Source organism: Pongo abelii, chromosome 23 (genome assembly GCF_028885655.2).
Source record: "Pongo abelii isolate AG06213 chromosome 23, NHGRI_mPonAbe1-v2.0_pri, whole genome shotgun sequence".
Classification (NCBI taxonomy): domain Eukaryota; kingdom Metazoa; phylum Chordata; class Mammalia; order Primates; family Hominidae; genus Pongo; species Pongo abelii.
This window is the reverse complement of record NC_085929.1, coordinates 57,503,107-57,514,916: the sequence shown is the minus strand read 5'-3', so window position 1 is coordinate 57,514,916 and position 11,810 is coordinate 57,503,107. Positions and strand designations below refer to the sequence as shown.

The 11,810-nt window shown below is 49.7% G+C and overlaps 1 long non-coding RNA gene across 6 annotated transcripts; it reads right to left on the bottom strand.

Moving 5' to 3' along the window:
* Positions 1 to 665: 665 nt before the first annotated feature.
* LOC103888999 (uncharacterized) lies at positions 666 to 11,778 on the bottom strand. 6 transcript variants are annotated; one of them, XR_010139554.1, is made up of 6 exons: positions 11,618 to 11,768; positions 11,410 to 11,502; positions 11,058 to 11,151; positions 10,187 to 10,265; positions 1,554 to 1,653; positions 666 to 1,349 (listed from the first exon to the last, which is right to left on the bottom strand). It is a non-coding gene; the product is annotated as an uncharacterized LOC103888999 (long non-coding RNA). The 6 variants fall into 6 exon arrangements; XR_010139553.1 differs by having other exon boundaries at positions 11,058 to 11,502; positions 11,618 to 11,778; XR_010139556.1 differs by lacking the exon at positions 11,058 to 11,151 and having other exon boundaries at positions 10,187 to 10,268; positions 11,353 to 11,502; positions 11,618 to 11,762.
* Between the last annotated feature and the right edge of the window lie 32 nt (positions 11,779 to 11,810).

Genomic DNA, 11,810 nt, shown 5'->3' with positions numbered 1-11,810 from the left:
CTCCACCCACCTCATACAGACACTAGTGCCCAGCCCTCACCTCGTCCATCTCCTGAGACAGAGACTCCCGAGCAGACACAGGTGCAGACACAGGTGCAGGCCAGGAGCCAGGTGCCCATGTCTCGCCTCAGGGCCTCACTCTCCAAGGTCCAGCCTGCAAGGGGCTGGGCTGAGGGCCTGTGCGAGCCATCCCTCTCTGGAGGGGTGCTCCGCATGAATTGCTCCCCAGCAGAGTGCTCAGTGGGTCTCCATCTGCACTCACACGGTGTCCTGTGAAAGACGCTGGGCACCACTGCCCAGGGTTTACTGATAAGGAACTGAAGCTCAGAAAGGCCGCTTGACCCTGCCAAAGACTCATAATTGCAGGCTGTAAGATGCACCCTCAAACTTAGATCCTGGACTCTGACTCAGCTAGATCTCCACGTCTGCCAAGAAGGCTCCTCTCTGGGACAGGCATCCTCTGCCAGCCCATCCCCTGTCCTGGGCCCATCCTGCAGGAGAGTCAGGATTGGGGGAACCACTCACTACCAACAACCACCACAGGTGCATTTTCTACTTTAATTCTCACAACAGCTCTGTAATGGAGAAGCACTGTCCCCATTCACAGGCAAGGAGCTGAGTCCCAGGAAGGGAAGGAGGAGAAATCACTTGCCCAGGGTCACATAGACAACTTCTATGCATTTATTTATTTATTTATTTATTTTTGAGACAGAGTCTCCCTCTGTTGCCCAGGCTGGAGTGCAGTGGCGTGATCTCGGCTCACTGCAACCTCCAACTCCTGGGTTCGAGCGATTCTCCTGCCTCAGCCTCCCAAGTAGCTGGGATTACAGGTGCCCGCTGCCACACCCAGCTAATTTTTTTGTATTTTCAGTAGAGGCAGTTTCACCGTGTTGGCCAGGCTGGTCTCGAACTCCTGACCTCAAGTGATCCACCCACCTCGGCCTTCCAAAGCGCTGGAATTACAGGCGTGAGCCACCGTGCCTGGCCTCTATGCATTCTTTCTCCCTTTTGTGTTCTTACTTGAAGACCCATCCCAGGATCTGCCCCAGGAAGGTGGACACGGGTGGCAGCAGGGTATCCATGCAACAGATGGCACTTCCTGAATTCTATCTGTTGCACCCCTGTTCGAAGGTACCTCCAAAGGGGAGCACCACCAGGAGGACGAAGACCCCCCTTGCTGGAGTGTGAGGCCTGGGTCCCAGGATCTCTGGGGGAGCCAGAGGTTGGCTGGAGATGAGGCGCTGGGTGTCAGGAAGTTCTTGGGTGTGGGAAGGCTACTGATGCCCCATCACCTCATTTGCAGCTCCAGATGATACACCTTTACCCCGTAGGCAGGAAGCAGGACCAGCCTGGTTACAAAAGGCTGATTAGTGATAAGGAGAAGAAAAAAAACAGACATACACACAGGCTACAGGGTGCACACTCTTAAGGAACCCGCACACCCTCAACGGGCATCAGGCACTACTCTAACCCCACTCTGCCCCACTCCCAGTAGCGTATCCAGGTACCCATAGGACAGTCCCCTGTTAAGACTGATGATCAGTAATCCTCACCCTTTCTAGAATGGAGCGTGCAGCCTGGAACCACCAGCCGCAGCATGAAACACCATGGCAAGTTCTCTGCAGCAGTGTCCGTCCCTTCTTGCAACAGTTACTGGAAAGGTAGGAATGGGGAAGACAGTCAGCCTGCTCTTAGGATATCTGAGGGCAGGGTTGGAGTGACCACCAGGACCTGGGGAAGCACAGGCACAACAGCCACAGCTGAGAGCTGACCCAGGCCCCAGAATGGACAACCACTGCCCCAGCAGTGGAGAAACACCCACATCTATGTAGAATCAGGTCAGGCCAGCCACAAGCTAACCCAGGAGCAGATGGCTTGAGAGCAGGGAGTGGGGTGGCTTCAAGCTCAGCAGGCCTCGTTTCTAGACAGGGAGAGGGGATGGTAGGGCAGGACCCACATGTGACACCTGAGAGCTACAAAGGAGGAGGCCAGGACACCCCCTGGGGGAGCACTGGAGTGTTGGGTACAGCAACAAGGCAATATGGCCATCTGAGGGGAAGGTCTCTGCTTTTCCTCTGCACTGAAAACTCACAGCTGTACCTGGTAAGCTGAGCAGGGCAGGGTTACCACCCTCCTACAGATGAAGAAACTGAGGCTCAGAGACCTGGGACCTGCCTAATATCTGGCTCCTGACACCTCTGTTCTTGGCCCATTCCCACCAGCTTCTACACAAGCCTGTGAACTTCCCGAGGGCAGTGCCTGCGAAGCACCACTCAGCACATGCCCCAGCAGAAGGCACCACAGTGCTCTATAGATGGGGTGGAGCTACAGGCAGACCTGCCTTCCCCCATCCTTGACCACAGAGCCAGGCAGCCAGGGCAGGTGCACACACCCCCCCACCCACATGCTCCCTGCTCCTGGATGTCACCAGGGAGGCCTCATCACAGCTCAGACAACACCCGGTCACAGGACGGTTGTGAGAGCAGGAGGGGAAACCAGTGTCTGCCACCTGGGACAGAGCTGCCCCTGACATCCCTAGACCTGCTGGGGAGCCTGGCTGACATCACTGCCTGGCACAGCTTCTCCCGCATTGGGTCTGTGGACATAGCCTCCAGCCCATGGTCACTCTGGTCCCTTCTCAGAGCCGCACCTATTCCATGGCCTCAGCATCAAGGCCTGGCCCAGAAGGCACTGGGCCTCATGGCCTGCCTGCCCTGGTTCCCTGGGCCACTGTGAAGCTGTGGGCTGCTCTGCAGCTGGACCCCTGCCTCAGACCACAGGCTGTGCCACACCCACGGGAGGGTCTTCAGACAAGCTCAGCCCTTCCCCCTCCATTAGCCGGGCATGGTGGTCCACGCCTGTAGTCCCAGCTACTCGGGAGGCTGAAGTGGGAGGATCACCTGAGTCCGGCAGGCTTAGGTTGTGGTGAGCCGTTATATCGCACCAGTGTACTCCAACCTGAGTGACAGTGAGACCCTGTCCCCAAAAAGAAAACCAACAACTGCAGCGAGAATATTCCCAAAGTTGAGAAAACTAATGCAGCAAAACAGGAATCTACTAATATGTGTTAAAACTGGCAGTGGTAAAAGCATGTGTGGATCAGGAACAAGCTTAGGTGGACAAATGTATGAAGATTGTGAAATTATAAAGTGCTTAAAGAGTATGGTTTTTCACTGCATCATCATTATTATTATCATTTTTGAGACGGAGTCTCACTCTATCACCCAGGCTGGAGTCCAGTGGCATGGTTTTGGCTCACTGCAACCTCCACCTCCCGGATTCAAGTGATTCTCCTGCCTCAGCCTCCCAAGTAATGAAGGGGGCCTGCCCCTCCACACCTGTCGGTATTTCTTGCAAGATGGAGATGAGAGACTGAGAAAAGGAAATAAGACACAAAGACAAAGTATAGAGGAAGAAAAGTGGGCCCAGGGGACTGGCACTCAGCAAGTGAGAACCTGCACCGGTGCTGGTCTCTGAGTTCCCCCAGTATTTATTGATCACTATCTTTACTATCTCAGCGAGGGGGATGTGACAGGACTATAGGGTAATGGTGGGCAGAGGGTCAGCAGGAAAACGTGAGCAAAGGAATCTGTGTCATAAATAAGTTTAAGGAAAGGTACTGTGCCTGGATGTGCACGTAGGCACAAGAGTTATGTTTAACTCTACACAAACATCTTAGTGCAGTAAAGAGTAGCAGAGCAGCATTGCCGCCGGCATGTCTCACCTCTAGCCATAGGGCAGTTTTCTCCTATCTCAGTAAATAGAATGTATGGTCGGGTTTTACACTGAGACATTCCATTCCCAGGGACGAGCAGGAGACAGATGCCTTCCTCTTATCTCAACTGCAAAGAGGCCTTCCTCTTTCACTAATCCTCCTCAGCACAGACCCTTTACGGGTGTCGAGCTGGGGGACTGTAAGGTCTTTCCCTTCCCAGGAGGCCATATCTCAGGCTGTCTCATGGGGGGAAACCTGGACAATACCCAGGCTTTCTTGGGCAGAGGTCCCTGCAGCTTTCCGCAGTGCACTGTGTCTCTGGTTAATCAAGAATGGAGAATGGCGATGTCTTTTACCAAGCATACTGCCTGCAAACACATTTTTAACAAAGCACATCCTGCACAGCCCTAAATTCCCTAAACCTTGAGTCAATACAGCACATGTTCCTGTGAGCACAGGGTTGGGGCTAAGGTTACAGATTAACAGCATCTCAAAGCAGAAGACTTTTTCTTAGTACAGATCAAAATGGAGTTTCTTATGTCTCCCTTTTTCTACATAGACACAGTAACAGTCTGATCTCTCTTCCTTTCCCCCACAGAGTAGCTGGGATTACAAGCATGCACCACTATGCCCAGCTAATTTTTGTATTTTTAGTAGAGATGAGGTTTCGCCATGTTGCCCAGGCTAGTCTCGAACCTCTGACCTTAGGCGATCCACCCACCTTGGCCTCCCAAACTGCTAGGATTACAGGCGTGAGCCACCACGCCTGCTTCACTGTATTATTCATCAGCAAGAACTCCACTGTATTACTCATCAGCAAGAACTCTGTGGGAAATATCTGAATCCATTGTCAGTGGTGAATCTATTGACTCTTTCAGTGGTGTCAATGTTATACTTCATTTGCTCTCCTGCACCTAACCAGCATTCACAGATGCACATTTGCAATTGATTTCAGTGACAGGGAACATTAACTTTGAACCCCAATTAAGCAAAATGGCATCCACTCTTCTCACTAATAGACCCACGTTACAAAAATTAAACTCAATTATTATTATGTTTTGAATTTTGCCTATAATCACATTCTGAGGTTAAATTCAAAAAAATTAAAGAAGTATAAAATTTTTTAAAAATTGCCTATAAAAAACATATGGAAGTTGCCAGTCTGGGCAACATGGCAAAACCCTGTCTCTACAAAAAAAAAAAAAAAAAAAAAAATTAGCTGGGCATGAGGCGCACCTATAGTCCCAGCCACTAGGGAGGCTGAGGTGGAAGGATCACTTGAGCCCAGGAGGTCCAGGCTGCAGTAAGCTGAGATCATGCCACTACACTCCAGCCTGGGCAACAGAGTGAGACCCTGTCTCAAAGAAAATTAAAAAGTAAGAAATTATACTATTCACCCTCTGACCCTTAAGAAAACAGTTTGTAAATCCCTCAAACAGGTTATTATTATATCCACTTTATAGATGAGGAAATGAAGGCAGAGGTTCTGCAACTTGACCAGGGTTTCATAGCTAAGGTGCAGTCAGGGACGCTGGCTTCAGAGTACATGATGTGTACCATGGATCCATGCTGCCTTCCAACAACAAAATTGAACAGAACTGTCACCTGAGGAAGTAAAACTAACAGCATAAGCAGAAGACGTTACAGATAATGCCCACATGATAAAATCACGTTTGGGAAACCAGAACAAACTATCCTGAACTACAGCCAATTAGAGATAATAGGCTCAGGAACTGGTTAACATGTTCAAACAATATGAAAATAATCATATTAAATATAAAGATTGGCCGGGGGCAGAGGCTCACGCCTATAATCCCAGCACTTTGGGAGGCCAAGGTGGGCGTATCACCTGAGGTTGGGAGTTCAAGACCAGCCTGACCAACAGGGAGAAACCCTATCTCTACTAGAAATACAAAATTAGTCAGGTGTGGTGGCGCATGCCTAAGTAATCCCAGCTACTTAGGCAGCTGAGGCAGGAGAATCACTTGAACCTGGGAGGCGGAGGTTGTGGTAAGCCAAGATTGTGCCATTGCACTCCAGCCTGGGCAACAGGAGCGAAACTCCATTTAAAAAAAAAAAGAAAGAAAGAAAAAGTAAAGATTTTACCATTACTGGGAAAGATACCAAGTCTCAAAAGAGTAAAAACTGTGCCAAAAGCAGAGATTTAAGTACCACAATTTCATAAGCAAGAATACACTATTAAAAGATTTGGAGGCCGGGCGTGGTGGCTCACACCCGTAATCCCAGCACTTTGGGAGGCTGAGGCAGGAGGATTGCTTGAGGCCAGGAGTCCGAGACCAGCCTGGCCAACATGGCAAAACCCAGTCTTTACTAAAAATAAAATAATTTGCCGGGCATGGTGGTGCATGCCTGTAATCACAGCTACTCAGGAGGCTGAGGCAGGAGAATCGCTTGAACCTGGGAGGCAGAGGTTGCAGTGAGCCAAGATCGTGCCACTGTACTCCAGCCTGGGCAACAGAGCAAAGCCCTGTCTCAAAAAAAAAAAAAAAAGATGTGGAGTGGGGAGTGGTGGCAGCTACTTAGAGGCCAAGGCGGTAGGATCACTTGAGCCCAGGTGTTTGAGGCCATCCTGGGCAACATAAACAAGACCCCATCTCTTTCAGAGAGAGAGAGATTGATTTAGAAAGCAATTAAGACTGGGGCCTTGACCAAGAATCAGTTATCAATAACCTAGACCCAGCTAGTCTCAGGTGTCCTTTCTCTTCTGAGAGTTGAATGATTAACACAGAAAGTATAAAGTATAAAAACATAGTGCCGGGTGCGGTGGCTCATGCCTGTAATCCCAGCACTTTGCGAGGCCAAGGCAGGTGGATCATCTGAGGTCAGGTGATTCGAGACCAGCCTGGCTAATATGGTGAAACTCTGTTTCTACTAAAAAGACAAAAAATTAGCTGGGCATGGTGGCATGCGCCTGTAGTCCCAGCTGCTTGGGAGGCTGAGGCAAGAGAATCGCTTGAACCCGGGAGGCAGAGGTTGCAGTGAGCCGAGATCATGCCACTGCACTCCAACCTGGGCGGCAGGGCGAGACTGTGTCTCAAAAAAAAAAAAAAAATAGAAGCTTATACATTTAATGCAACCCTAGGAAGCAATCAGGGAAGGTTCAAAAAATGAATAAGGAAATAAGAATAGGAGTAAAGAAATAAATTGAAATACCAGTGATGAGGATTTTCATAGCCTGTTCAAATCTAAATGTGTAGTCAATTTTGGGATCACTGTGATTTGGGGTTTGCTTTCTACCTAATAAGCTATTTAAAACACTGAGAAGGCAATATTAGAACTTTCATTTTAATGAAATATTCAGAATTTTGATTAAAATAAATACTAAATTAAGTTTACAAGTAACAGTTAAATATTTAGAGACATTTAATGTACTAAGTTTTGTGAACAGTACAAACATTCAAGAGTGTTGATTGAGGCTGAATGCGGTGGCTCATGCCTGTAATCCCAGCACTTTGGGAGGCTGAGACGAGTGGATCACGAGGTCAGATCGAGAGCATCTTGGCTAACTCGGTGAAACCGTCTCTACTAAAAATACAAAAAAATTAGCCGGAAGTCGTGGTGGGCACCTGTAGTCCCAGCTACTCAGGAGGCTGAGGCAGGAGAATGGTGTAAACCCATGAGGTGGAGCTTGCAGTGAGCAGAGATCGCGCCACTGCACTCCAGCCTGGGCGACAGAGTGAGACTCTGTCTCAAAATAAAAAAAAATAGTATTGATTGGGAGTAAGGGAATGTCAACTGCCAATAAATGTAGAAGATGAAAGAACAGGACTTTAAACAGCACATACTTAGTTATGGGTCTCCGTCTCCTACCCATACAGAAAAACTCCCCGACATTCATGACTTCATCCACTCTGACTAGCAGATAAGCCACATTTCCTGACACGCTGGCTCTTCACCTCAAAAGGTTCATCTTTCCACCATACCAGCAAAGACCTTCAGGATACACGATTCACACTGCCAGCTAAGCATCTATTCCAAGGGACAAGGTAAACACACACTGAAGCAGCTGGGCCATCCTAGTCCTAATCCCTACAGCGGTGTCCACCCTGAGAATTGCAGCACTTGTAGAAGGTGGTCATCAGCTCGTCTGCAGAGCGAGTCTGAAGCTGCATGAAGTAAGCACGAGGATGTTTGCATTTGAGACATGGCTCTAGCAATCAGAAAAATAAAGAAGTGACCCACATTAAAAGAAAAATGTTGCTCATGACTGTTAAAAGTAGGTATTACTTAATATCTTTTTTTTTTTTTTGAGACCAAATCAACCACTGTCGCCTGGGCTGGAGAGCAGTGGCGCACTCTTGACTCACTGCAACCTCCACCTCCCAGGTTCAAGCAATTCTCCTAACTCAAACCCTAGACCTAACACTACACAAACCCAAACCCAAACCCTAACCCCAAACCCTAACACTAACCCCTAAACCTAATCCTAACCCTAACCCCTAAAACTAACCCTAACCCTAACCCCTAACCCTAACCCCTAACGCTAACCCGAAACCCTAACCCTAACCCCTAACCCTGACCCTCGCCCTCGCCCATGCCCTTGCCCTAAACCCTAACCCTATCCCCTAAACCCAACCCTAACCCTGAACCCTAACCCTAACCCCTAACCCTAACCCGAACCCCTAACCCTAACCCCTAACCCTTAACCCTAACCCAACCCTAACCCTAGCCCTAGCCCTAGCCCTAGGCTTAGCCCTTAACCCTTAGCCCTAGCCCTTAACACTTAGCCCTAACCCTTACCCTTACACTAACCCTAACCCTTAACCCTTAACCCTAACCCTAACCCCGAACCCCAACCCGAACCCCTAACCCAAGCCCCGAACCCCTAACCCCAACCCCGAACCCTAACCCCGAACCCGAACCCCTAACCCCTAACCCAAACCTGAACCCGAACCCGAATCCTAAACCCAACCTGAACCCGAACCCTAACAATAACCCCTAAACTCTAACCTGAACCCTAACCCGAACCCTAACCCCTAACCCTAACCCCTAACCCCTAACCCTAACGCCAACCCTAACCCCCTATCCCTAGCCCTAACCCCTAACACTAAACCCTAATCATAACCCTAAACACAACCCCAACCATAACCTTAACCATAAACACAACCTCAACCCCAGCCCCAAGCCTAACCCTAACCCTAACTCCTACCCCTAGCCTTTCTTACCCTTTACATCTGTCCAGATTCTCCAGTAGAAGCAGGGACTCTTGGCTCCCAGGTGTGCACCACTGCATCTGGCACAGGACTCCGTATCAGTGCCCAAATAGGCACCTGAAGGCTCACAGTGCCAGCCATGCAGTGGAAGCCCAGGGTGTTTTCTCACCTCCAGAACCAGGGCCCAGCGCCTGCATCAGGCTAATCAGGGATACAGTGAGCTAGGGCACCAAAGGTCATCATAAGACCAAGGCCATGTTGTGCCTCCTGTCACAGAGCGAGACGCACCGCAGCAGCCTTCCAAGTCAGGGGCCCTTCCCTGATGACACTCCAAGCTCAAAGCACTGGATTTTCACACAGTGAGGCTGCACACATTATTCTGTTTAAATCTCCACCTAGGTCACTGGGAAAAAGGGTGATAGAGGGACACTCATGTTGCCCTGTGGTATACATGCTCTGGTTTATATGACTGCAAGCCGTTTACAAGAAACTCAAGCCGAAACACTACTTGTTTCCAACGTTTTGTTTGCAGAGGATTTACAATTTACACTCCAAAACAAGATAGCCACAGAGCACATTACTTCTCCTCTGAAGTCGCTCTGAGTGCCTCCACATCAGTCCTAGAATTAGAAGATTGGTGGACGAGAACTGGGATGTTGATGGGGCACTGAATATTTGCTGGACACCAACCTCCTGAACTTACAGAGGGCCCAGATCTCACCTGCCCAAATCAGACATTTTAACACACACAGCTCTCAACAGCAGGACTTACAGACACAAAACTCTAAGGTAAAGGATTGTCTCAACTCCTTGGTGTCTTAACGAACTAAAACACTGCCTAGCACAGGTGCACCATCAACCTTATTCACTAAATACACCTCTGTATATTTTATTCATCTTTGATTGTGGAAAAGATATAATGAATATAAAAATGTTTTATAGATTGGACTAAAGACCTTTGAGGTCTCTTCACAGGATCCTATCTGGCGGACCCCTAAATCTGCCAACACAGAAGTCATCCGTAAACAAGTGCAAGACAGAGGCCAGACAAAACCATCTCTCTCAGCCTCAAAGTGGCCTGGCAGTCACATGTGGGGTCTGGCCTGTATGAGGAAGTCAGGCTTTCGGCTCCAGGCACCCTACTGCACCACAAGACCAAGTTCTGCCTAACAAAGAAAAAACAGCCTGCTCACTCGCCCTAATATCCCAGGTGGTAATCTAAGAGCATTATCTGCTTGACACCCCTCCTCCTCCACCCTCCATATCCAAGCTATCACCAAGGTCCTGGCAATCTTACCTCCTAAATGTCTCTCAAATCCACTTCTCTCCCTTCAGTGTCCAGGCCACCAGCATGACTTCTGCATGTGTGTAGCAGCCTCCTCACAGGACGTAAAAATGAGAGAGCCTAGTCACAGGCTCTCTTAAAGGAAAATTTTGGGGCCCCAAAATTACTAAGCTAAAGGGAAAAGTCAAGCTGGGAACTGCTCAGAGCAAACCTGCCTCCCTTTCTATTCCAAGTCACCTATCTCCTCACTAAGATAGGTGCACATCTGATTCCCTCCTTTGGAGAGGCTAATCAGAAACTCAAAACAATGCAACATTTGTCTCTCACCTACCTGTGACCTTGGAAGCCCCCTCCCTGCTTCCAGTTGTCCCCACCTTTCTGGATGGAAGCAACGTACTTCTTACATATATTGATTGATGTCTCATGTCTCCCTAAAACCAAGCTGTGCCCTGACCACCTTGGGCACATGTCGTCAAGACCTCCTGAGGCTGTGTCACGGGTGCACGTCTTTCTATATTACCTGAAACCATCTCAGATAGGGTTCACAGCTCCCTTTCCCGAACCCTCCCAGGAGCCCCTTGTGGGCGCCCAGGTCCTGCACGCTGTTGGGCCCAGGCTCACCTGGGGCAACTCCACTCTTCGTTACAGCCTCGTGAACCTTTCAGTTCCTAAAGCTGTCTAGCCTATAAAAGGAAAATGAATCTGGGGGCCCCAAAATCACTAAGCTAAAGGGAAAAAAGCTGGGAACTGCTTAGGGCAAACCTGCCTCCCCTTCTATTCAAAGTCACCCCTCTGCTCACTGAGATAGGTGCATATGTGATTGCCTCCTTTGCGGAGGCTATTCAGAAACCCAAAAGAATACAACAGTTTGTCTCTCACCTACCTGTGACCTGGAAGCCCCCTCCCTGCTTCGAGTTGTCCCGCCTTTCCCGACGGAACCAACGTCCATCTTACATATATTGATGTCTCCTGTCTCCCTAAAATGTATAAAACCAAGCTGTGTCCCCACCACCTTTGGCACATGTCAAGACCTCCTGAGGCTGTGTCACGGGCGTGCGTCCTCAACCTTGGCAAAATAAACTTTCTAAATTGACTGAGACCGTCTCACATATTCGGGGTTCACAAGCCCATGCATGGGGACGTCCCCTGGGGTAGCGCCCCTCCTCCACTGAGCTCACTCGCTTCCTCCTTGTGTGTTTCCTTCAGAAGAAATTTCACAGCTACTTGGTCCACACCTGTCTGCCCCACAGGAACCTCTCTTCTCCACAGGCACATGGGCGGCGTACCTGCTGGGCTGTGTGGAGAGGACCGGGTTCCTCTCCTAATTCCTGCTCAGTTAATAACAAATGTCGACAAGTCAAGAAAATTGCTCAAATTTACCCCATCAAAGAATTAAAAACTGGTGAAAGCTTGACCTGCGCCCCCCACCCCTGACGTGCTCACCTCTCCACTCCCTCTAGGCGGGCGGCACCCACTGAAGCCTCAGTACCACACCCACAGCCATGAGCCCCAGTCCCGCATTCAGCCGCATGCGCACTCCCTGCGGCCCTCCCGCCAGGCGCCGCGCTGGGCAGCCAGCGCCCCGGGGGGTCCTTCAGGCCTTCGGCCGGGCAGCCTCCCTCGGGGTCCTTGCGCG